The sequence below is a fragment of the Heptranchias perlo genome, chromosome 2, assembly GCF_035084215.1.
Source record: "Heptranchias perlo isolate sHepPer1 chromosome 2, sHepPer1.hap1, whole genome shotgun sequence".
NCBI classification, from domain to species: domain Eukaryota; kingdom Metazoa; phylum Chordata; class Chondrichthyes; order Hexanchiformes; family Hexanchidae; genus Heptranchias; species Heptranchias perlo.
Window position 1 is genome coordinate 4,729,208 of NC_090326.1, and position 26,951 is coordinate 4,756,158.

General features: G+C 43.6%; 4 non-coding genes across 4 annotated transcripts; all 4 read left to right on the plus strand.

Moving 5' to 3' along the window:
- The first annotated feature begins 764 nt into the window (after positions 1–764).
- Positions 765–836, plus strand: trnae-uuc (transfer RNA glutamic acid (anticodon UUC)). The gene has a single exon. It is a non-coding gene; the product is annotated as a tRNA-Glu (tRNA).
- Positions 837–1,705: 869 nt separating this feature from the next.
- On the plus strand, positions 1,706–1,777 carry trnae-cuc (transfer RNA glutamic acid (anticodon CUC)). Its single transcript has one exon. It is a non-coding gene; the product is annotated as a tRNA-Glu (tRNA).
- Positions 1,778–2,662: 885 nt separating this feature from the next.
- On the plus strand, positions 2,663–2,734 carry trnae-uuc (transfer RNA glutamic acid (anticodon UUC)). The gene has a single exon. It is a non-coding gene; the product is annotated as a tRNA-Glu (tRNA).
- An 868-nt stretch (positions 2,735–3,602) lies between these two features.
- On the plus strand, positions 3,603–3,674 carry trnae-cuc (transfer RNA glutamic acid (anticodon CUC)). Its single transcript has one exon. It is a non-coding gene; the product is annotated as a tRNA-Glu (tRNA).
- The last annotated feature ends 23,277 nt before the right edge of the window (positions 3,675–26,951 follow it).

Genomic DNA, 26,951 nt, shown 5'->3' on the forward strand with positions numbered 1-26,951 from the left:
CCGATCATTCTTTAATCTAACAAGCCATTAGAGCGACATACAATGCACTTTCATGCCTTCTGTAAAATGCCTACATTTCTTTAAAATGTGTTGACGCTGATCAAAGTTTGTGGGAAGATTTTTTTTGCCATTTCTCCCAAGATTCGGAAAAGACCTGTTGCTTGTCACTTTAATTGTCGCCAACCTTTAACTGTTGCTCACAGTGTCAGAACAGTAACTGTTCTCATTAGCCATTTATGTCTCTCCTGGCACGACATCTCCTTAACAACACCAACTAATCACAGCACCTCTTTCTTCAAATTGAATTCCAGTGTAAAAAATGAGCGTTTTCAAAGCTAAGGAAGATGTGCAAGATTGGAAGGAGTGTGCGACTGGAGATAATGGGCCTGAGGCAGTGAGAACATCTCTTGAACATTATCAGTACCTGAAAGGAGGGAGATGAGATCTTTGAGTTTATTTCTCCTGGCATCAGCAAAACCCATCGTCCCTCAATGCCCAACATCTTTCATCCATTTCGAGTGCATGCCGACCCGAACTTGGTGCTGTCATTGTCTGAACAAGTGTTTCATGTTCTTCGATGACCGTCGGAGACACGATGGGCCGAATGGCCTCCTTCTGTGCCCTGAATGTTCTGTGTTTCTATGTACGAAAAGAAAATGCCATTTTGGCCGAGCAGCTTGTTTGGGGAGAAAGGGACGTGAAATGCAGAGACAAATAGGAAAAAGAGGCTTGGACTGATGGCCTGCAAGATCGTGCCATGTGCTTCCCTGGTGGTCTAGTGGTTAGGATTCGGCGCTTTCACCGCCGTGGCCTGGGTTCGATCCCCGGTCAGGGAACGTTATTTGCAAAGTGCTGTTTGTTCTGATGCCAGTGATTGCTCCTGATCGCTATCAGTTTTACACTGCTGTGGTTGCAACAAGGGGCTGCCCATCATTCCTTTATCTCACAACCCATTAGAGTGACACACAATGTACTTTCTTGCCTTCTGTAAAATGCCAGTATTTATTTTTAAAGAGTCGTGACGCTGATCAAAGTTTGTGGGAAGGTTTTTGTTGCCATTTCTAACAGATTTGGAAAAGATCTGCTGCCTGACACTCTAATTGTCGCCAACCTTTAACTATAGCTCACAGTGTCAGCACAGTCACTGTTTTTTTAGACTTTTATGTCTCTTCTGCCACTACATCTCCTTAACAACACCAGCTGATCACAGCACCGCTTTCTTCAAAATGAGGCCCAGTGTAAAAAAAAATGCACGGTTTCAAAGCGAAGGGAGGTGTGCAAGATTGGAAGGAGTGTGCGACTGGATATAATGGGCCTGAGGCAGTGAGAACATCTCTTGAGCATAAAGACATTCAGTATCTGAAAGAAGCAGGCTGATGAGCTCTTTCAGTTTATTTATCCTGGCATCTGCAAAACCCATCGTCTCTCAAAGTCCATCATCTTTCATCCATTTTGTGTGCATGCCTACCCGAACTTGGTGCTGTCATTGTCTGAACCAGTGTTTTATGTTGTTCGATGACCGTCACAAACACGATGGGCCGAATGGCCTCCCACTGTGCCGTGAATGTTCTATGTTCCAATGTGCTAAAAGAAAGTGCCATTTTGGGCGAGCAGCTTTTTTTTGGATCGAAAGAGACCTGAATTTCAAAGGGACAATTAGGAAAGAAAAGGTTGGACTCCTCTCTCGCATGCATCAGCCGTAGCTTCCCTGATGGTCCAGTGGCTAGGATTCGGCGTTCTCATCGCCGCGGCCCAGGTTCGATTCCCGGTCAGGGAAGATTGCTTTCTTGGTGCTCGTCGTTCTGGTGCCAACGAATGTCCCATCACTGAGCCCAATGCTTGCTCCTGATCAACATTAGCTTTTTCGCCAACATAAATGCTAATCGAGCAGCGGGCAGCCGATCATTCTTTAATCTAACAAGCCATTAGAGCGACATACAATGCACTTTCATGCCTTCTGTAAAATGCCTACATTTCTTTAAAATGTGTTGACGCTGATCAAAGTTTGTGGGAAGATTTTTGTTGCCATTTCTCCCAAGATTCGGAAAAGACCTGTTGCTTGTCACTTTAATTGTCGCCAACCTTTAACTGTAGCTCACAGTGTCAGAACAGTAACTGTTCTCATTAGCCGTTTATGTCTCTCCTGGCACGACATCTCCTTAACAACACCAACTAATCACAGCACCTCTTTCTTCAAATTGAATTCCAGTGTAAAAAATGAGCGTTTTCAAAGCTAAGGAAGATGTGCAAGATTGGAAGGAGTGTGCGACTGGAGATAATGGGCCTGAGGCAGTGAGAACATCTCTTGAACATTATCAGTACCTGAAAGGAGGGAGATGAGATCTTTGAGTTTATTTCTCCTGGCATCAGCAAAACCCATCGTCCCTCAATGCCCAACATCTTTCATCCATTTCGAGTGCATGCCGACCCGAACTTGGTGCTGTCATTGTCTGAACAAGTGTTTCATGTTCTTCGATGACCGTCGCAGACACGATGGGCCGAATGGCCTCCTTCTGTGCCCTGAATGTTCTGTGTTTCTATGTACGAAAAGAAAATGCCATTTTGGCCGAGCAGCTTGTTTGGGGAGAAAGGGACGTGAAATGCAGAGACAAATAGGAAAAAGAGGCTTGGACTGATGGCCTGCAAGATCGTGCTATGTGCTTCCCTGGTGGTCTAGTGGTTAGGATTCGGCGCTTTCACTGCCGTGGCCCGGGTTCGATTCCCGGTCAGGGAATGTTATTTGCAAAGTGCTGTTCGTTCTGATGCCAGTGATTGCTTCTGATCGCTATCAGTTTTACACTGCTGTGGTTGCAACAAGGGGCTGCCCATCATTCCTTTATCTCACAACCCATTAGAGTGACACACAATGTACTTTCTTGCCTTCTGTAAAATGCCAGTATTTATTTTTAAAGAGGCGTGACGCTGATCAAAGTTTGTGGGAAGGTTTTTGTTGCCATTTCTAACAGATTTGGAAAAGATCTGCTGCCTGACACTCTAATTGTCGCCAACCTTTAACTATTGCTCACAGTGTCAGAACAGTCACTGTTTTTTAGACTTTTATGTCTCTTCTGCCACTACATCTCCTTAACAACACCAGCTGATCACAGCACCGCTTTCTTCAAAATGAGGCCCAGTGTAAAAAAAAATGCACGGTTTCAAAGCGAAGGGAGGTGTGCAAGATTGGAAGGAGTGTGCGACTGGATATAATGGGCCTGAGGCAGTGAGAACATCTCTTGAGCATAAAGACATTCAGTATCTGAAAGAAGCAGGCTGATGAGCTCTTTCAGTTTATTTATCCTGGCATCTGCAAAACCCATCGTCTCTCAAAGTCCATCATCTTTCATCCATTTTGTGTGCATGCCGACCCGAACTTGGTGCTGTCATTGTCTGAACCAGTGTTTTATGTTGTTCGATGACCGTCACAAACACGATGGGCCGAATGGCCTCCCGCTGTGCCGTGAATGTTCCATGTTCCGATGTACTAAAAGAAAATGCCATTTTGGGCCAGCAGCTTTTTTTTGGATCGAAAGAGACCTGAATTTCAAAGGGACAATTAGGAAAGAAAAGGTTGGACTCCTCTCTCGCATGCATCAGCCGTAGCTTCCCTGATGGTCTAGTGGTTCGGATTCGGCGCTCTCACCGCCGCGGCCTGGGTTCGATTCCCGGTCAGGGAAGATTGCTTTCTTGGTGCTCGTCGTTCTGGTGCCAACGAATGTCCCACCACTGAGCCCAATGCTTGCTCCTGATCAACATTAGCTTTTTCGCCAACATAAATGCTAATCGAGCAGCGGGCAGCCGATCATTCTTTAATCTAACAAGCCATTAGAGCGACATACAATGCACTTTCATGCCTTCTGTAAAATGCCTATTTTTCTTTAAAAAGTGTTGACGCTGATCAAAGTTTGTGGGAAGATTTTCTGTCTGAAGATGCTGTCAACATTGGGTAATTGGGAGTCTCATGGTCGCGTGTAACGCAAATTAAACCACTTGGAACACAAAAGGGGGAAATGAGAAAAAATCAGGAGTGAGACACATTATTCCATCGTACAAATTATTTTGTTTTCACTGCCTCTGTAAAAAGACTGTCTGAATGGTATTGTCTCTTTGAAAGCCTTTGTCAATATTTCGATGCTGTTGGCTGTCGCTCCGTTTCCTTCCCTCAAGTTTAAAGGATCTACTGCTGTCTCTGTGATAACAATCTGATGAAATCTATTGGAATGGACTATAGCATTGTTGCACAGTGTTAAAGTCAGAGTAGACGACTTCGAAAAAAAAATCTGGGTTTAGTTGTATTCGGAACTTTGAGCATGTTTAGCAGACACGAAATCTTTATAAGAGAAGAATGGAATGTTGCTCTTCTTCATTTGGCAAAGTTTTTTTTTTAAGTTAACTTGAAAGCTGTGAACGGCTGTGTGGCACAGGTTGGTGATGCCTGTGTCCGTCTTCTTCCTGCTAAGAAGTTGACGGCTTCCACAAAAAATTGTATATCTTTTTTTTTTGGTTTCTAGTATGTGCTTGACTCTGCTTGAACCTTGTCAACAATCAGAAGAAGGAGAAAATGTTGAAGTGAACGATGAAAACGTTGTTACTCTTACAGATGAGCGCTAATAAAGAATCCCTGGTAGTGAATCGAGCCACAATCCAATGCGATTGAGAGAAATGGCATCGTGGTTATACTCTCTTGTCTGTGGTATGTTTTTGCTCATGGTTGGTTTACAATGGTACTGAATAAAACTCTCACCTATGAAACGTTTGCCTTTGTCCAACCGAGCCTTGTTATCCATCGGGCTGAATGGGTGGAAGAAGTAAATGATCACTGTCGTATCTCTGGGACTGCTTTTACCGATGTGACCCGAGATGAGTCTTTGTGTTGGTATAATTGCTCGGTGAAATGCTTTGAGAATCAATGAATCAGTTTTGGACGGCAGAGTTAAGGTCCTTACAACAATGGAATGCGGGGACAATATTATATTTCTGTTATGTTTGCGCCAGGGTGCTTACGGTGTAAATTAAATAACAACTTTGTACGTGTATTAAGAAAGAGGATTGCGCGTCGCAGCTGCAGCCTTTTATGTGATGCAGTGACGAATGTATGGGACACGATGATTGTTTACAATAAAAAGTCCGTTCTCAGATAGTTCACAAAAGGGGCTCGGCCTCCGTGTGGAGTGATATCAATGGTCTGGGGTAATGATGGAACCATCCTCAGTCACTTTCTCACTGCGTGGTGGCATGGTAATGAAACCTCTTACACGTAAAACTTTTCAACCAACAATAGAATATTGCCATGAACATCTGTGTAAATACTTCACATACGTACACAGGCAATATTGGGAGGTTGCACGTAACACTTCCACTCTCCTGACATTTTTGTGTGGGAGAGCAGGCAATATGATATCGTTTCCTATAAGGGTGAACCATTTATCCTATCCTAATGTGATTTGTCGCAGAAGTATAATAAATGTTCACGGTCCTTGTCCAGTGTCCAAATTAGAGTAAAACATGACCGTCTAGATACCCAAGCGGCCTGAGTAACACTGGGAGCGGCGTCCCTTAATGCTGAGTGATGAGGTCCTCGTGAACAAATTACAAGCGTTGTAAGATGTACAAGCAGTGGCCCACTCCATGAAAGGTGAGCTCGGGGCTGAATCAGCCATGGCTCAGGAGCTTGTAAATATGGTAATTACTGAATCATAAGATTTATGGGATAAAATTAAGAGCAATTACTTCGGATCCTTTAAAGATATCTTGGGCTGTGGTCTGTCTCGATATTCAAGCTGTCATGGATGGCTAGAAAATGTCACTACAACAGACCATAGGCACTCAATTACCCTACTGGGCTGGAGTCAACTTTCTAGTCATCTTAGCCAGTTTGCTAATGGTAACCTGCGCTCCTGGGCCCTACTGTCCGGACTGTGTACTGAAATGGTTTGCCAATAGTTCTGGTGAATCCCACAGGATGTTAATGCTATACTCTTATGTTGACGTGAGACTAATTATAGGGGGGCTCCGATACGTTTGTAAAGACCGAGAAGACTGGGGATCCACCTTTGATACCGCAACAGGCAGCTATCTGCACTATCATGTAACCAGTTGCCTGGATAATAAGTTTGGATGGATAAGCTTTCCACCCACTCAGCCGATTAGAGAGAACGTAACTCGGGTGATTGTAACCCATGTGTGGAAACTTGTGAGCCTATGTTATTTTGTGCTAGGCGTGGACTGTTATGTTTTAGAACTAAATGTAATATTGTGACTATTGATATGATCGATTGTCAGACTATATATATGTATTGTATTGTGTACACGGTACTCGATCGATATCAATGTATGACGGTTCCTTGTTGAATGCTCCACAATGGTATATTGTAAGACTGTGGGACAGTTTAACTATTCGATTAGTAATATGGTGGTGGGACTAAATATCAAGAAAAGTAGACAATTAATAGGTAATGAGCATGTGAAGATGGAACTGAACAAGTTGAAATATAGTGATTGGAGGTTAGATTTGGGAACTGAAGACGATATGGATCAGATAAAGGTGATCCAAACGAGAACAGAGCGTGAGTTTAAGCGCTCATGGTGGGAGTCGTTACTAGGGTGGGAGCCGTTAAGAGGGTGGGAGCCTTTACTGGGTCGCATTGTTACTAGGCTGGGAGTCTTTGCTAGGGTGGGAGCTGTTACTAGGGTGGGAGATATTACAAGGGTGGGAGTCGTTTCTAAGTGGGAGCAGTAACTAGCGTGGTCACCATCAGCCACTGGAAATTTCGAATATTGCATTGCACCCCATAGTTTGCATTGTGACCTCTCAGATTCTGTTACTGATCATCATGTTAACACTTTGCAGTTGGGCGAAGAAGATAATGTCATTGACCCAACTGTCAGAAGAGCAACTGAAGCCTGTAATGTACACACAGTCCACCTCACCATACACAGTCCATCTCATCATACACAGTCCACCTCACTATATGATGCATAAGAAGAAATAAAAAGTGGTGAATATGTTGGAAATGTTGGAGAGTTAATGGTTAATAATCGAAATAACCTGTATAACTACAAATGGTTATGAAAGCAACAGGCTTTATAAGATAAACAGGAAACTAGAAGGGAATTGGGAGAAGAGGCGATGGACTTCTTCAAGTGTCTGATAACAATCTACAAAGGGGTGTTGCAAAGAGATAGTGTTTGGGATTGCATCGACCATGAGTGATTATTGTACAACTTAGTGATTAGTGTAATAAACATAGGTAGAGGGATCAATTAACCATGGTATAGAGTGGTGGTTTAGGTAAATAAGCTGTCAATAAACTGTTCTTGAAAGGTTCCGAGGACAGTTTGTCAGGAAGTCTTGCTTATGGAATGTACTCAACTAAGACTGTTTATTTAATAAGTTGTTCTTGAAAGAATCCAAGAACAGATTAGTCATGAAGTCTTATCTGTGAGGTATACCTTTGAAGTCAGAAAACTGAAGTGTATAAGAAGGGTGGATAGTTCCAGAGTTAGTTGGGAGAGCTCGAAAGAGAGAGGGATCCGGAGCTATTCCTGTATATGGTATAAATTGACCACCTGCACTGTAAAGGATTACAGTCTGTTCTGTATATTCCACCATCAAGTGTCTTGTACTTACTCGAAGCATGTGGTGGTGAAACTTAGGAGGAAGAAGGTCAACAGCCCGCAAGGATCTATCCTTGACACCCTCCGATTTCTCCGCTACATGCAGCATCAGATACACACATGTACTCTAACCATACCCAGCTCTACCTCACCTACCTACCTCTCTCAATCCTTCCACTGCCTTCGATTTGTCACGCTGCTTGTCCGAAATTCAGTAATGAATTTTCCTCCAATTAAATATTGGGAAGACCGAAACCATTGTCTTTGGCCCCACCACAAACTCCATTCCATAGCCACCGACTCGATCCACCTGCTGAGCCACTGTCTCAAGCTGAACCAAACTTTTCACAACGTCGGAGTCCTATCTGACTCTGTGCTGAGCTTTTGACCATATAGTCTCTCCTCACCAAGTCGGTCTATTTCCACCTCTGTAACATCGCCCGTCTACACCCTGCCCATCTCCCGTTGAAACCCTCATCGATGCTTTTGTTACCTCTAGACTTGACTATTCCAATGCTCTCCTGGCCGACCTCCAGTATCCCACCCTCCATAAACTTGAGCTCATCCAAAACCCTGCTGTCCATATCCAAACTCACACCAAGGCCCGTTCACCCTTCACCCCGATGCTTTTTGACATACATTAGCTCCCGTTCCGACAACGGCTCGATTTAAAATTAACATTCTTTCGTTCAAATCCCCCTCTATCTCTGTAACCTCCTCCAGCCTGATAACCCTCTCTGCATACCTTCAATTACTGCCTTTTGCGCATCCCCGATTTTAATCGCTCCACCAATCGCGGCTGTTCCTTCAAATACCTAGGCCCGAAGCTCTGGAATTCACTCTCTAAATCTCTCAGCCTCTCTACCTCTCACTCATCCGTTAAGACGCCCCTTAAAACGTAACTTTTTTTGACCAAGTTTTAGGTCACCTGCCCTAATATCTCATTTTGTGGATCGGTACCAAATTTTATCTGATAACGCTCCTGTGAAGCACCTTGGGGTGTTTTCTTTAGTTAAAGGCGCTATGTATGCAAGTTGTTGTTAATTGTAAGGTCTCCCACCATTTAAAGAAGTAAGGATATGGTAGTGAGCTTGATAACTGCGAAGCATCTATTGCTGCACCGTGTCCATCACCAACCCAGATGAACCCTCTCGAGAGGATGTATAAAGTGCGGCTAAGGATATATCACGGGGTGAAGCACCAAGCACCAGCGAGCAGGAGGAGCTGGAAATAGTTCTATATTTCTCCCCTGGGGAGGCCGAGAAACAACTGTCCTTGGCTGAGGGTCCCAGTCTTCAAGAGAATTAAGACTTGCTCGCACAGACCTAATGTGCAGGCCGTGGAGACATTCATCTCCCACATTCTGGAGATGGCCGATTAGTTGGAGAAGTTCAAGAGCCGCATTTGTAAGACAACGCATGAGGTATGTAAGGCCAGGCAGATCACTCTGGACAATGTGACAGTCCAGGTGAATCCAGCAGCAGCAAGGAATCTGGTGGAGATTCTAAGGGAGTTCGTTACTTCTGAATGGCAGCTATTACGGCTTCCATAGATTAATTGTGTGATGCCTTTAACAACATCATATCTCAGGGCTTTCACAACTTCATTGTAACAATTTGGTCTGTCTCACGCTGACCTTCAGCGCAACCGAGCCCATTCCCAGTACCAATGACATGCAAGAAATGGTTGCTGATTTCAGTGTTTCTGATGACGTGGTTAATGAGGTTGTTTCATTCCAGTTTGTGGTTATGGACTGAACCCAGTAGGCATGGCAAGTACAAGTGAGATGAGAGCAGAAGCAGGCCCTGCGAGCACATCAACATTCTATCTCGTAGAAGCTGCGGCACAGAAGCAGGCCATTCGGCCCAACAGGTCCAGCCAGTTTTTACGCTCCTCCCTCCCTACTTCACCTCACCGTATCAGAATATCCTCCTATTCCTTTCTCCCTCGTGTGCTTATCTAACTTCCTCTTGAATGCATCTATGCTAGTCGCCTCAACTACTCCTTGTGGGAGCACATTGCACATTCTAACCACTCTCTCGATAAAGAAGTTTCTCCTGAATTCCTTAGAAAACATAAACATAGAAAACATAGAAAATAGGAGCAGGAGTAGGACATTCATCCCTTCGAGCCTGCTCCGCCATTCAATATGATCATGGCTGATCCTTTATCTCATGTCCAAGTCTCATTGCTGTTCCGGTATTGAACCTGACACAGAATGGCTGACGGGAAGATAGTTTGCGTTAGATTGATAACAGTCATAAATTAAAATGTTATATTCCTTATACTCAAGTTGACCAGGCTTAAACAATGTTTTGGTGCAGGAATTAAGTGTTCGACTATCCGAGATGTGGAAAGATATGGGCTGCTTGACAGGTGTTCAATGATTTCAGTCTGGAGTCAATCGGCTGAGTGCCCCGGATCAGGTCGGAGGCTGGTGGCTGCACCCTGTGGATTATCAGGGATGAAATGTAACTTCGGCGGGGCGGAATTATAGGCCGCAGTGCATCGGCCGCTCGTTTTGCACCCCATGACTTCAATGGAAAGGAGAATTGAGTGGGATGTATAATGGGCGGCCCATCCATTACCGTCTGTGTTGTGCCCTGGTCGAAGTTGAATTTTACCCTCCTTGTTTCTGAGTTGCTTTCACCAGGGTTTTCTGTCTTTGCACGTTTAGAATCTGCTTCTTTAGAAACTAAAGGTCTGACACAACTGGTGGAGTGGCGGGATGGGGAAATCTCGGGCCCACAGACGGGTTGCGTCTGACTCCAGTCGGTTTAAATTAGTGGGTGGAAAATAAAGCGCTGCGGCCTTGTGTTTGATAGCTCGGCTCTCCCCGAGAGTGGCGCTCATCGCTGGGAGCGCCCATTCGTGGAATCAGCCCTGACATCAACAGCACTTGCAGAATGAAATCTTTCCATCACAAACTGTTCTCTGGCAGACTGTACACACAATCGCAGAGTATCCCATCGCACACTACTTCCCCAGATGACTTACAAAATTCAATGCTCTCTGAAAAAAAACTGGGGTTGAAATTGGTCTCCGGCAGTAGTGCAAAATGAGCGAAAGCGCAAAATGAGCGACAGTGTAAAATGAGCGATAGAGCACCAGCAGCCCGTTTTATTGTTGGTCCGATTTTCCAAACAATTGATTTCAATGTTAAAGGAAATCGGGCGGATTGTAGAAGGGGCTGCTGATTCGTTACCGAACGTTTTACACTACGGCCGGAAATCAATTTATGCCCTATGGTTCACAAAGCTTTCCATAGCTCATATCTGGGTCTGTTGTCGACTCATTGGGGTAGATTGGGACTTTGTGCGGTCGTGTAAAACGGGTGACAGGGAATCCGCAGCAGGTTTTACATCTCAATGAAATAAAAATTGGAGAGATGTAAAAGGGACTGTCAATTCATTCTCACCCCTTTTACACGATCACAATGTGTCACAATCTAGCCCATTGATGGTGATCGAGTGCTATGATTAATCACCAACTTCATTATCATTGTATCGGACTAGCTGGACCTTGCTCATCTTTTGTCCAGCGATTATTATGTGTTTAATTCCCCCCTTCCGGGGTGATATTTACGGTTAATTCTCTATTTTTCGCAAGTCCCCTACACATTTTTATTCCACATCTGCTCCCTGAGGTGATTTTTATATTTAGGTCCTTGTTTCTTCCCAATATTTGCCCCTATCTTCATGTTTTCCCTCTCTCCCTGCTATCATGATTTTGCTGCTAAATCTGTATTCCTACTTCCGGATCCTATCTCTGTGTTTTTCCTTGTGTCTCTGCCAGAAGTCATTTTTAGATTGAAATCTTTGCTGATTCTTGGCATCAGATCCTTCCACTAATTTATTCGCTCTCTTCTTCCTGAGGTGATTTCCATGTTTAATCTCTGTTCATTCCTAATTTCATTCCCTCTCTGCAGGTTATTCCCAGTCTCTCTCCTGACGTGCCTGTGATCAGTTTAAGGCCCTCTTCGCAGCTTATTCCCAGTCTCACTGCTGAAGTGTTCGTGAACAGTTACAGGCCATTCTCTGTTTGTAATTTCATTTTTTCCCTTCCTTTGGTGATTTATGTCTTTAATTTTATGTCGTTCCCAAATTTCAGACCGTTTCAGGAAATTGGACATGAAGCTGAGTTCGGATCGGTCAATGCCCTGTGGGTGGCGGAGAGGGCCCAGGGGCTATGTGGCCGGGTCCTGCTCCGACTTCTTGTGTTCTTTAGATTTGTGGTTGGGATCAGATCAGCCATGATCTTATTGAATGGCGGAGCAGGCTCGAGGGGCCGATTGGCCTACTCCTGCTCCAATTTCTTATGTTCTTATGTTTACACTCTCTCCTTCCGGAGCAGATTTAGTTTATATTTAAATCTCTATATCCATGTGTATAATATAGTAAAAAAAGAATAAGAATACAAAAGTCAGTATTAATGTATTATGAGAATGTATTATTTTAATAGAGGCTACACTTGTTTTAGATTAGGTCGTTAGGATTCTGCCGGGGTAGGCAAAGTAAGGATGACGGTGTCAGTTTAACGAAATTTAATGAAGAATCAAAGGCTTTGTGTAAAAATCATAGCTGGTTTGGAGACAACATATCTTATGTTTCAACCGTTACTATTCTATTAAAGTGTGGTGATTATAACCGTGCAAAATTGTTTCATCTTCGTCATGAACAAAACACACATTCCAGTCAAAACTTGTTATGGTGAGAGCCACGGAGAGGGGTCATTTGCTGTTCCTGTCAAATCACTGTTGCACTATAATTAAAGATACAAACTGAGTGAGAATGGCACTATCTGGTGTTTAAGACAAAGACAGTGGTGCAGTGAGTGAATTAAACACTAAAACGTGAACTTCTGCAAATAAAATCGATTAACATTTGGTTATTTCGACATAATGCTTACAGAGATGGAGAGACCAGACATTCGGAGGGAAGGTCAAATTAGCCATTTTGTGTAGAGAATGCAATTCCAGCTTCTAGTAAATAAATCAAAGTAAAATTGAACTCAACGTTAAAGTAGTTCGGATCTAGGTTTGCGTTCTCCATTATTGATATTTCAATTTAATCTGATGCAATAACAGTATTTGTAACAGTAGCATTGCAGAAGAGAGCTGCGGGACCCTGTCCAGTTTAGTAACACTGCAGAAGGGGTAAGAGTACATTGTGATTTATTATAGAATCCAACAGGTCTCTGGGAAAGTTACACATGGTACAGATGTTGGAGCAAAAAAGTGCAAAGTGATTTTACATTTTAATTTGGGGCAATGTCTTTTTATCTCCACAAGATTTAATTTTATGGAGTCTTTTTTCTAAAGAAACTTCAGGTACAAACCAGGGTTTTATAAAAAAAAACAATCATTTATTATTAATACACTAGAAAATTGACATTAGATTTTAAACAAAATATTGGGTTGGTGCCCGATTTAGAATTGCTTTAACAACAGCAAAACAACACATTCTGAATTCTCAAAATGCATAACAGTTTGGAAATCAAATGTTTATCTTAGACTAACCCCATAAGGAAAGTCATATCCTTATAGTTGGCTCAAGATTGCCGGAAAGATTCCAGGTATTTTGATGGATAAAGTTGTAGGGTCGCATGGCTTTCTCTTGCAACCAGTTCATCTGATTCACAGGCAGTCTCTAAACCTGCATGGAGGCATCAAACTGGGAGGCAGGGAGCAGCCTTGAAGATTGAAGTGTGGTGGCGCTGCCTGGAAGCGAAGGGCGAGATTGGAGCAGTCCTGGTGGATCTGTGTCTCTTCCCACTCAACTTCTGCCAGCTTTCAAAGACCTTTTTAACACAGAACCACACCTCTGGGGCGGTGGCTTTTCCACAACAGGTTGCTACAAATACAACCCACGATTGATTGACACTTCACTTGTTTTGTCTCAGCGGCCACAACGTAACCACATTAAGCAGGCAGGTGTTCAAACGACCTCTAGCCCTTCTGGAATCGTTCTTGATGCTCTGGCGATCCATCCTCTGTTGTGTGATCTTTTACAATGTGTCCTTAACACTCCTTTTAACAGTCCTTTCACTTTTTAAGAATCCTTTTTGTTCAGACATACTGGAGCCGATTTAATATCAGGCTTTCGTTTATCAGGTGAATTTTTACTACAAAAATGCTCTGGGGAAACTCCTGCAATAAGTAATGGTCAGGGTCAGTTGAACAAGACTGGGTGACTTTATTTTGCAGCCTCGAGGCATCACCTTTAGAACTCTCAACATTATATAAACAAGAGCATTACCCCGGAACAAACATGAACTGTCTGGCCTGCTTCATCTGCTGCTGTTCTGCTAGTCAGCACTCTCACACACTCCAGGCTGATTACACAGTTTGTTTGGTTATTGCATGCTTTCTGTGTTCTATTCTCATTCCTGTTTCTACCCTTCTGTCAATATATATGGTTGTCCATCTTTTATTGTGTTTGTTCTCTGTGTAATATCGTTGATCCTTTCTTTATTTTCTGTTTGTTTTTCTATCTTGTTATTTCTACTTCTATTTAATTTCCATCTCTCTGCCGCTGTTTATGTCTCAACCTTTTCTATCTGTTACTCTTGGCTTTTTTTCTACTCATCTCTCTCTCTCTGTTTCTATGTCGCTGCCTGTCTTCTCTCTCTGCCTTCTCTGCAGGCAGAGAGAACGGAGCACGGGATCAGAGATAAAAGGAGGAGCGAGAGAGGAGAGAGAAAGCGGAAGGCGGGATCAGCGATAAGAGGAGCGAGAGAGGAGAGGGAGATGAGCGCGTGTTCAGCGATAAAAGGAGGAGCAAAAGAGGAGAGAGAGAGCGGAACGCGGGATCAGCGATAAAAGGAGGAGCGAGAGAGCGGAGCGCCGGATCATGGATAATACAAGAGAAGGGACGGAGAGCGGAGCACCGGCGGGAAGAGAGGTAAAAAAAAAACACCTGAAGTGAATTCAGCACAAGGGAAGGAGCTGATTGGTGAGTAGCTGGTGAGTATTTTTTCTGGTGAGTTTTTTTAAAAGTTTTTTCGTTTTATTAAGTTTAGTTAATAATATAATAAATCGAGTCATACAGGGCACCTCGGACCAGTTGAATGCACGGCCTGTGCCATGTGGGAACTCCAGGAAACTTTCCCTCTCCTGGAGTGCAGGAAGTGTCATCAACTGCAGGAGCTTGAGCTCCGGTTTTCGGAGCTTGAGCAGCGGCTGGTGTTACTGCAGTGCAGCCGCGAGGCTGAAAGTTTCATGGATAGCACGTTTCAGAAGGTGGTTACCCCACAGTTTAAGAGAGTGCAGGCAGAGAGGGACTCGGTGACCGCCTGACAGAGAAGGAGGACGAGGCAGGTAGAGCAGGTCTCCACTGAGGGCATCTCACTCTCTAGCCAGTATTCAAATATAAATACTGGTGGGGGAGAGGGTTCCTCTGGGGAGTGCAGCCAGATCCAAGTCCACAGCACCATGGGTGGCTCAGCTGTAAGGGGAGGAAGAGCATGGTCAGGAGAGCGATAGTGATAGGGGATTCTATAGTTAGGGGGACAGATAGGCGTTTCTGCGGCTGCAGACATGATTCCGGGATGGTATATTGCCTCCCTTGTGCCAGGGTCAAAGATGTTATTGAGCAGATGCAGTACATTCTGAAGGGGGAGGGTGAACAGCCAGAGGTCATGGCCCATATTGGTACCAATGACATAGATAGAAAGGGGGATGAGGTCCTGTAGACAGATTTTAAGGAGTTAGGAAAGAGATTAATAAGCAGGACCTCAAAGGAAGTAATCTCTTGATTACTCCCAGTGCCATGCACTATCGGTTGTAGAAATAGGAGGATAAAGCAGATGAACGCGTGGCTGGAGAGATGGGGAAGGAGGGGGGGCTTTAGATTCCTGGGGCATTGGGTTCACTTCAGGGGGAGGTGAGACCTGTACAAGTCGGACAGGTTGCACCTCAACAGGGCCGGGACCAATATCCTTGTGGTGTGGTTTGCTCGTGATGTTGGGGAGGGTTCAAATGAGCTTGGCAGGGGGATGGGAACCTGAGCATAGATTCAGAAGGGCGAGAAGCAGAGCTGGAAATGGAAGGCAGAAAATTAGTTTTAAAGGCAGAGCAAACAAAGGTTAGAAACTAGACAACAAAAGTATTTGGCCATGCTTAATGGTATATACCTCAATGCAAGGATTATAGTGAATATAAGGCAGATGAGCTAAAGGCACAGATCGATACGTGGAAGTACGATATCTTAGCTAGTACAGAAGCATGGCTTAAACAGGGGCAGGAATAGCAGCTCAACCTTCCTGGTTACAGAGTTTTCAGACGAGATGGAGAGGGAGATAAAGAAATAGGGGGAGTTGCAATATTGGTGACAAAAAAACAATTATGGCTGTGAGGAGGAATTATATGTTAAAAGGATCATCAAATTAGGCCACATGGGTTGAGCTGGAGAACAAAAAAGGGGCAGCCACACTGCTGGAAGTGTACTATAGACCACCAAACATTCAGAGGGAGATAGCAGAGCAAATATGTAAGCAAATTTCTGAGAAGTGCTAAAACAATAGAGCAATAATAGTAGGGGATGTCAACTACCCTAATATTAACTGGGATCGAATCGGTGCAAAAGGTATAGAGAGCACAGAATTCTTAAAGTGCATTCAGGAAAACTTTTTTAGCCAGTACGAAGCAAGCCCAACAAGTAGGGGCAGTTCTGGACTTAGTTTTGGGGAATGAAGCTGGGCACGTGGAAGGAGTATCAGTGGGAGAGCATTTTGCTGGTAGTGATCATAATTCAGTTGAATTTAGTATAGTTATGGAAAAGGACAGAAATAGAACAGGATTACTGTTCTAAATTGGGGAAAGGCCAATTTTACTAAGCTGAGAAGTGATTTAGCAAAAGTGGACAGAAACAGTTACTTGAAGGTAAATCAGTGTCAGAGCAGTGGGAGGCATTCAAGAGGGAGATTCAAGGGGTTCAGAGGAAACATGTTCCCACAAAGAAAAAGGGCGGGACTGCCAAATCTAAAGCCCCGTGAATGACAAGAAGCATACAGGATAAGATAAGTCAAAAAGTGAATCTTATGTCAGACAGCGAGATCTCAATACTGCAGAAAGCCAAGACAAGTATAGAACGTGCAGGGGTGATATTAAAAAGGAAATTAGGAAAGCAAAGTTGGGGGGGGGGCATTAAGAAATCCTGCAACTAAAATTAAGGAATACCCAAAAATGTTTGAAAATACATAAAGAGTAAAAAGATAACTAAAGAAAGTACAGTTAACCTATGTGTGGAGTCTGAAGATGTGTGTATGTTATTTAATGAATACATTGCGTCTTTCTTCAGAAAAGAGAGGGACGATGCAGAGAATGTAGTTAAGGAGGAGGATTATGAAATATTGAATGAGGTAAAGATGTTTAGCATCTATGAAAGTCGATAAATCGCCAGACACAGAGGAAATATATCCCCAGCTGCTAAGAGAAGCAAGGGAGAAAATAACAGAGGCTCTAAAATCATATTCCAATCTCCCATGGACACAGGCATGGTGCCGGAGGATTGGAGGACTGCTAACATCGTACCGTTGTTTAAAAAGGGAGAAAGTGATAGACCGAGTAATTATATTCCAGTCAGTCTAACCTCGATGGTGGGCAAATTATTGGAATCGATTCTGAAGGACAGCATAAATCGTCATTTAAAAAGGAACGAGTTAATCAAGGATAGTCAGCATGGATTTGTTAAGAGAAGGTCATGTCTGACTAATTTGATTGATTTGTTTGAGCAGGTAATAAGAAGGGGCCATGAGGGTAACGCATTTGAGGTAGTGTACATGGATTTACCAAGGCTTTTGACAAGGTCCCACATGGCAGACTGGTCAAAAAAGTAAAAGCCTGTGGGATGAAAGGGAAAGTGTCTAATTGGATCCAAAATTGTCGCAGTGGCAGGAAGCAAAGTGTAATGGTTGACAAGTGTTTTTGTGACTGGAAGGCTGTTCCCTGTGGTACAAGGTCCCTTGCTTTTTGTGGTATATTTTAATGATTTGGACTTGAATGAGAAGTTTGAGAAGGCTTGATCAAGAAGTTTGCAGATGATACAAAAATTGGCTGTGCAGTTGATAGTGAAGAGTAAAGCTGCAGACTGCAGGAAGATATCAATGGACCGGACAGGTGGGCAGAGAAAATGGAATTCAATCCAAGGAAGTGTGAGTTAATGCATTTGGAGAGGGCAAATAAGACAAAGCAGTAGACAGTAAATGGGAGGATAATTCGAGGTGTAGAGGATCAAAAGCGACCTTGGAGTGCACGTCCACAGATCCATGAAGGTAGCAGGACTGGTAGATAAAGTGGTTAAAAAGGCATAAGGGATACCTTCCTTACTAGCCGAGGCATACAATATAAGAGCAGGGAGGTTATGACAGAACTGTATAAAATACTGGTTAGGCCACAGCTTGAGTACTGCATACACTTCTGGTCACCACATTACAGGAAAAACGTGATTGCACTAGAGAGGGTACAGAGGAGATTTACGAGGATGCTGCCAGGGCTAGAGAATTTTAGTTATGAGAAAAAATTGGATAGGATGGGGTTGTTTTCTTTGGAACAAAGGAGGTTGAGGGGTGATTTAGTTAAGGTATGTAAAATTATAACAGGACTAGATAAAGTGAAGAGAGATGACCTATTTCGCTTAGCAGAGGTGCCAGTGAACATGGGGCATAGATTTAAAGTGATTGTAAGGGGATTAGAGGGGAGCTGAGGAGAATTTTTTTCACCCAGAGGGTGGTGGGGGTCTGGAAATCACTGCCTGAAAGGGTGGCAGAGGCAGAAACCCTCAAGTCATTTAAAAAGTACTTGGATGTGCGCTCGAAGTTCTGTAGCCTACAGGGCTATGGACCAAGTGCTGGAAAGTGGGATTAAACAGGACAGCTGTTTTTCGGCCGGCACGGACACGACGGGCCGAATGGCCTCCTTCTCTGCGGTAACTTTCTATGATTCTGCCTTTTTTCCATCTGTCTCCCTGTGCCCCTCTCTCTCTCTCTCTCTCCCTCCTGATTTAATCCGTCTTTTTGTCTTTCCACCTCTGTCTCCATATCCATCACTCTCTTTCTGTTTGCTTCTGCTTATCTCTGTCTTTGTTTCTCTCTGTGTGCCTTTTCTTTCTCTCCATCTCTTTCGTCCTCCTCCCCTTTGTTTCATACTGTTTGTTTCTCAATCTCTCCAACTCTGCTTCTGTCCACTTCTTTCTCTCTGTTTCTAGTTGATTTCTCGAACTCTTCTTTGCATCTGTATCAGTATTTCATTCCATTTCTGTAAATCTCAGTTTTAATCATTATAATCCCCCTCTCCTGCTTCCTATTTTTCTCCTTGCTTTCTATTCCTCTTTCTCTCTTTCTCTTACTATTTATTTTACGCCGGACGCTATCCTGCCCTGCCTCCCTCTCAGTCTCTAATTATTTTGGTTTGATTTGTTGACTATTTAAGCCTCCGTTTCTAACACTTTGTAATTCTTTGTCAGTGTCTCGCTCTCGAAACATCGATGTCTCCTTCCTCGCTCTCTCTCTCTCTCTCGATATACATATATATATATATATAAATATAGATATATATATATATGCATTTTTCATGTCTTTATTTTTCTCTCCTGTCTTATTAACTCTATTTATCTCCGTCTCTGAGCAACTCTGTCCCTTCCCCTCTTTGATTCTATCTCTGTCATACGCACACACTCCCACCCTTTTACGTGAATCGTTCTTAATTTTCTTTGCGTTCTTAATCGTTCCATTTCTTTTGTCCTTTTGTTCTCTCTCCGTGTCTATCTTTCTATTTTTATTTTTGTCTCTCTTCATATCACTTCTTTTCTCTGGCCCACTTTCTGTCTTCTCTATGTCTCTTCACTTCATTCTTTTCCCTTTCTTTCTTTTTTCTGACTATCTGTGTTTCTTTCTCCGTCTAGATCTTTGTCTGTCTTTACGTCTTTCTAGTGTTCTCGTGTTTTTTTCTTATCTTTACCTTTCTCCTCCTCAGTCACTGTCTACTATCTTGCATTTCCCTCCCTCCTCATTTCTATCTCTCTCTTTCCTGATCTCCCTCTCTAAATCTCTATATCTGTTTCTGACTTTAAATCTGCCATTCTCTCACTCTCCCTTTCTGTCTGCCTGCATTGGTATGTTGTCTACTTGTGTAACTATGTCTCTTACGTTACATGCCGCTCTCCCTATCACTCGCTCTCACTCACTCACTCACTCTCTCACTATCTCTCACTCACTATCTCACGTCTCACTCTCTCACTCTCTGTCAACCTCTCTCACTCTAACTCTCTCGCTCTCTCACTCTCTCTCTCACTCACTTTCTCTCGCTCTCTCTGTCATACACTCCCTCACGCTCTCTCTAACACTTTCTCTCTCTCGCTCTAGCAGTCGCTCTCTCTCACTCACACACACTCAAGAACAGACGCACCCATTCAATCGCCAGAAGCAGTGATGAATATCCTGCAGCTGTTGTACTACACAATGCAGTTACAGGATAGTAGCAGACTTCAAGAGGACATAGACAGACTGGTGAATTGGACCGACAAGTGGCAGATGAAATTTAATGCAGAGAAGTGTGAAGTGATGCATTTTGGATGGAAGCATGAGGACAGGCAATATGAACGAAATGGTACAATTTTAAAGGGGATGCAGGGACAAATCGATCTAGGGATTTAGGTACACAAATCATTGAAGATGAAAGGACAGATTGATAATGCTCAAGAAAAACATACAGGATCCTTGACTTTATAAAGATTGGTCAGGGGAAATTTAGAGCGGGAATTATCGAAGGGGAGTTCAATATAGGGTGAATATAAAAGTGATTATAACTGTAAGGAATAGGCACCACCTGCAACACTCCATTTCTCTTTTGGTCTCCGTCTCCACTGCTCTGGACTTCTCTCTCCTTCTCTTTTGCATACTTTGTTTTTCTCTCTCGGTTTACCTCGTTCTTTCTCTCCCACCTCTCTCACTATCTCTCTGTTTATCGCTCGTTTTCTCTTTCTCTCATTCGGGCTCTCTTTTCCTCTATTTTTCTCTTTTTGTTTCACTGCCTCTTTCTCTGTGTCCATCCCTTTCTCTATGTGTGTGGCTGTTTCTCTCTTTCTCATTCTCTTTCTCTCCCCCATCTCTCTTTTTCTCTTTCTCTGTCTCTCTCTGTCTCTGTCTCTCACTCTGTTTCTCTCTCTGTCTGTCTCTCTGCGTCTCACTCTGTCTCTGTCTCTGTCTCACCCTGTCTCTCAGTCTCTCTCTGTCTATCTGTCTCTGCCTCCCTCTTTCTCTCGCTCTCTGTCTCTCTGTCTCTCTCCCTCTCTCCCTCCCTTTATGTGGAGTGCACCCATTCTGATCAGCCCCACATCAGCTACTTTCATTGGCAGGTTTGCCCATTTTGCAGGGCAGCCATTTAGATGAAGTCAGCTGAGCTCTTCGGTGCAGCCATTTTAAGCTACAATTCATGTGCTGCCTGCAGAGCAAATCCTGCCTCAATAGGTCAGATAATCAATAAAATATATCAGAACCAGATTTAAGGTCATTTCATGGCTCTGTGCTGCTAACATAAAATGAACTTTCAGTCTCCAGGGGATGGTGTATGAAATGGGATTTAATTCTATTGCTTGAAACCCTTTAACTTTCTCTATGATTTCACTAATTTAACAATTAGATTGAATGGGTATTTCACCGCGTTCTTCAGCTCCTCCCTGAATTTCGTCTGGGTCAGGACATAAATACACGTATTTGTGCAGGAACTGAGAAGCTGCAGCATAACTGATGCCTGTTCTGTGATATAACGAGGGTCTGAGTAGGAATAATAATACTGAATGTCTGTAATTCGTGCATAAATATAAAATGCAACATGTGTCATCCATAACAGTATAAAACTGCCCGATATACTGAAGAGTAAAATGATGGATTTCTTTCGGTTTTCCATCTCTGGATCCTTGTGATTCTCTCCATTGCTGCGGCCCCGGAATCCCTTGCGAACTCGATTGGACGCTAAAATACGTCTGACCGTCAGAATATTGAGCAGCAAAATCAGACAGAACGGGGCACAAGGTGTTAAAATGAGGTGAAACATGTCAAATGCGGCCCACGTGGGGGAAGTAAAGAAGCTGGCTTTAGTCACACAACGCCAGGGAACATTATAACTTATATATCGAGGTTCATATGTAAAGTTCCAAGGGACGTTCTCTAAACAGCCCAGCACACTCACTGTTCCCAGAACCACAGCCGCCGTTTTCTCGGTGCAATATTTAGTTTTCAATTTCTCACAACAAATGGCCACAAATCGATCAAAGGTGAACGCGACTGTGAGCCAGACAGAAACCACCGTGGCTGCATAACCCAAGAACTTAATAAAACTACACACGGGCGTAATGTCCAGGAATGACAATGGGAGATAAATCACCTTAATCCGCACCAATATCACATCAGCGATAACGACCATGAGATCGGCCACTGCCATTCCCACCAGGTAGACACTGATACATTTGGAGAGACCGCACTTTCCTCGGGACAGGATCACAATCGCCACCAAGTTAACTGTGAGAGAGAGAAAAGGAAGCAGAGAAATTACTGATCAGACCCGGAGCCAGAGCAGCAGTTTGAGACGATCTGGGGGAAAATTTCCAGTTTTGTTTCATCATCAAACGGTGGAAAGTGGTTCACTGATCTGGGCTGCGTTTTTGGGCAGAGAGATATTTTTAAACACAAAGATCAATAATGAATTGGGCGATCGATACAGAAAACGATTAATGTGAGCAGCGGATCCACTGGAAGGGCTGAGTGAGGGCGCAGTGCCGGTGGGGAAATGATATTGGCTTTTACACGCCGGGAATCCATCGGATTAAAGCCGGATTAGGGCTCCAGGTGGAAGGGAATGAGAGCGAAGTGTCGGGAATGTGAGTGGACAGGGGGAAGTGCAGTTGTTTTGTTGCACTGGGTCATGAGGGCCGAAAGGGGCTGACGCAAATCGGGAAAGGCAGCTGGGGACTCAGCCAGTGAGTGAGATTGGGCGTATGACAAGGAAAAGGACATGTCGGAGCTGGAGGGGAGTCAGGAGCAGATGGTTTGCGAAAGAGGATCAACTGAAACAAGGGATGAGGAGACAGAGGATTCATTGCATTGGGAGGAGAGGCTGGGATTCACAGGGAGAGACTGCAGCAGAGTGTTAGAGGAAATTTAATCTATAGGGCCCAATAACACAATTCAACGAATACACTCAACAGTTCACTTCTGTGGTTATTGGTGTCAGTGAGCCTGTGTTGGGTATAAAATGTGTTCAATAAATTTACTTTGTACATTCAATTAAAATTAAATTTAGAAGTATTAATTAAATCAAGCTCGTTGTTTATTGATATCAGCCAAGCTTTGAAAATACAATATCCTATTAATTCTTATGATCAAGAAATTATTGATTCCATTCTTGAAGTTAACTTCAATTACCTTTAGTGTTAAGTTGGAAAACAAGGAACGTTCATAGAAACAGACTGAGGACCTGACAGAGATATAAACATGAGGAGCGAGTCCCACAATAAAAACTCACCCAATCTGACCACATCATAATAACTCCTTCAAATCACCTCTTTTATGTTGAATTGTACTGGAAGATTCAGCAGTTCATTCTGATGAATTATTCACACCACAGCCTCTTTATCTCTCACTCTACTCTCTTTCTCAAGTCCATTTTCTTATCTAATTAAATTCTATCATCCTGTGCCTGCATTCTGTTCACCAGTCCCATGTTCCACCGATCCTATTCTCACTGTCAGTTTGTTAAATAGTGAAGCCTCTGTGGAATAGTTTCATGTTTCTACAGATCATTCGGGTCTCCACCGGTTCACCCACACTGTTCACTTCATCTACAAATCATGGAATAAATAGCATCAAAAGCCTCTTTCAGATAGATCACAAAATAATTGAGATTCCTGTAATTATACAGTAAAGCGATAGATGGCGGGATTGTTCAATTAACAAAACGCCAACATCATACTTATAATCTACAAATAAAGAGAAGGGCTCCTGATTGCAACAGATACAGTGCAAACTGAGACAACATGACATCAAAACATTTCAGTTTTACAATGAATTCCAATGATCGTCAGTGAATTCACCCACAGTGAAGCAGAGCAGGAGATGTGCAAGAGTCAGCAGCAAACTCAGCTCAGTGGCCAGACATCTGAAGCGGCGTCAGATACAAACCTAATGGAATAATATTTCATAACTGTGATAACCAATAAACACATTGCAATCCCAGTTAAAGGGAAACATGTTATTTGGGGAGGGAGGATATTGTGCCTCCTCCTTGTAGCACTGAGACCGTGAGCTGTCTCATTATCAATCACTGAAAACACACTGATAAAAACATATTCCAGGATGAGTTAGTTCCACAACATGAAACTGTTAACAACTCCTGATGGTCTGATACCAGCTCTTAGCTCAAATGCTTGATTCCAATATATTCATTACAGAGGATAATCCAGTAACAATGGATATGCAAAGGTCATTACAGATATAATGCAACTCCTACAATACCGGACGTCTAGAAGCCAAGGGAACACCATTATTCAACATTGCATTCACTACAGAGAATAATCTAGTAACAATGCCAGGTTTGTATATAAAAAGGTCACTACAAATATGTTGCAGCCCCTACAAGACCGAACGTTTAGACGTTAAAGAGATACCATTATTCAACAATACATTCAGTACGGAGAATAATCCAGTAACAAAGCCAGGGTTGGATACAGAGAGTTCATTACGGATATAATGCAACTCCTACAAGACCGAAAGAGCAGAGAATTAACACATTACATCATTCAGCCAGTAGAATAGAACATGTTACTGTGTAAAACATGCAGGGAGAAAACTAATTTGCCAAGTACAGCAGCAGAGTTATCATCGATTTACACCATTAACAGATAAGATAACGGCTTACCTGGAACTCCAATGGCTGAAAGAACAGGATAATAAATTAATATTATCTGACCGATTACCGAAGAATGCATTTCTGTGAGAAGCAGTGACTTCTGTTGGCCTGGAAAGCACAGCTCCGGCAGGCACTCTGAGATGATCCATTCCAACAAGCCCTGATTTATACACAGGATAAGTTTCCACTGACATGGTTATACTTCTGATCACTGCTATTAGTTACAGTTACTTGAACAAACACATTACATCACAGCTTTGACTCCGATGTAAATAATGTTATGAATATAACACATACATCTGAAAGTCCAGGACATTATCTTAATCAGAACTCTCCCAGGAATAAAGTTAAAATACGTGCTCGTATAGGACTGAACCAATAATAATGAGCGGATTCATTTATATTTTCCATATAATTTTATGGACCATGTTCACTTCTGGTGATTCACTTATAAATGTTACCGATTCTCCGTGGGCGTAGACTGAATCCAGGGACACAAGCAGACCCGTTTCACTCTGTTCCTGCTATTTCTCAGTTAAAATATGAATTGTGAGTCTCTGACACGAGAATAGTTAAAGGGCGGGATGGGGAATGCAGCCTGTAAATTCCTGTGGGTGATATTAGGGGACGGACACTGAACGTGCCACATTGTCATCCCTCTCTCCGCTATTTCACTGCAAATGTTTACCCGTTGTCCAACATTGGTTAACGGCTCCAGTAAAATTGGTCCCTTGTAACACCGAGCTGAGCTCATGGTCCAATTTATCTCCATCACAAAGGTCCCGTGATTCCCTCACCCGACTCCATTCCTTCCTCAGTCCATTGCCATTGAAACTCTCCTCAATGCATCTGTCCCCTCCAGACTCCACTCCTCCAATACACTCCTGATCGGCCACACAAACTCCACCTTCTATAAATGTGAGCTCGTCCAAAACTCTGGTTTTCCGTGACCAACCAGCACCAGGTCCTGCTCCACCTCATTGACCCTCACTGGCTCCCAATTCAATATCCCTTAAATTTGGAATTCTCATCCTTGGTTTTAAATCCCTCCATGGGCCACCCCTCCCCATCTCCACTCCTACAGGTAACCCACCCGTCAACTCGTCATTCACCGGACACTGGCCTCTTTTGGTGGGACTGCACTCGCTTGGTTCCTCTCAATATCTGAACAGAGCCAGGAGAGTTTCTCTTCCCACCCTATCATCGTTATCTCTGATGTCTCTAAAGGTCCAATTCTTCGCTCCCTCCGCTCCCTCATCAACATGCTGCCCTTTGGTGACATAGTCCACAGACATGGACCAGCTTTCAGATGAACGCTGACGAAACCATCGCCTCTCATGACCCATCCAATGCCTTTATGTTGTTAGAACCACATTCTGTTTGAGATGAGACACAATTTCCTACGGTTAACAATTGGGAAGTCATGAACTTGGGTCCCACAATCCTTGCCGCAGATTCCATCCCACCCCTGGCTCACCAATCACGCAAGCCCTTTCTGACCTGCATTGAATTCCAGTATCCTAAGCCTGTAGTTTATTTATATTCTTTCTTACACTTAAATCTATCAGGGCCTCATCCCTCCCTACCTCTCTGACGACCTGCAGCCCTGCAGCCCCTCCCAACACTGTGTTCCTCCACCTCTGGGAGCTTGTAAATCTGCAGTTCCTTTTGCCCTACATTTCACAGTCATGCCTTCAGCCATATCCACGCTCCAGGATGCCCACCACGAGCCCCTCCATTCCCCTCCCCCACATTCAGGTGTCAGCCGTGGCTCAGTGGTAGCAGTCTTGTCTCTGAGTTAGAAAGTTGTCAGTTCAAGTTCCACTCCACAGGCTTGAACACATAGTCCCGGCTGACATTGCAATGCAGTGCTGAGGGAGTGCTGCACCGTTGGAGCGTCAGGACTGAGGGAGACCTGCACCATCGGAGGGTCAGTACTGAGGGGGCGCTGTACTGTAGAAGGGTCAGTACTGAGGGAGCACTGCACTGTCGGAGGGGTAGTACGAATGCAGTGATGCGCTGTAGGAGGTGCTGACTTTCGGATGACACATTAACTGAGGTCCCCTCTCAGGTATAAGTAAAAGATCCCATGGCACTATTCAAAAAAGTGCAGGGAGTTCTCCCCAGTGTCCTGGCCAATAATTTTCCCACAACCAAAATTATTAAAACCGATTTTCTGATCATTTATCTCATTGCAGTGTGTGAGAGCTCGCTGTTTGCAAAATGGCTGCCGCGTTTCCTACATTATCACGCTGACCACACTTCACAATGTACTTCGTTGACTGTTTGGGACGTTCTGAGATCTTGAAAGGCTCCATATAAAGGCAAGTTCTTTCCTTCTTTCGGACCTCCTATGAAACCCATCTCTTGCTTCAAGCTTTTGTCATCCCTCCTAATATCTCCTTCTTTGGCCAGGCGTCCATTTTTGTCCATCAGA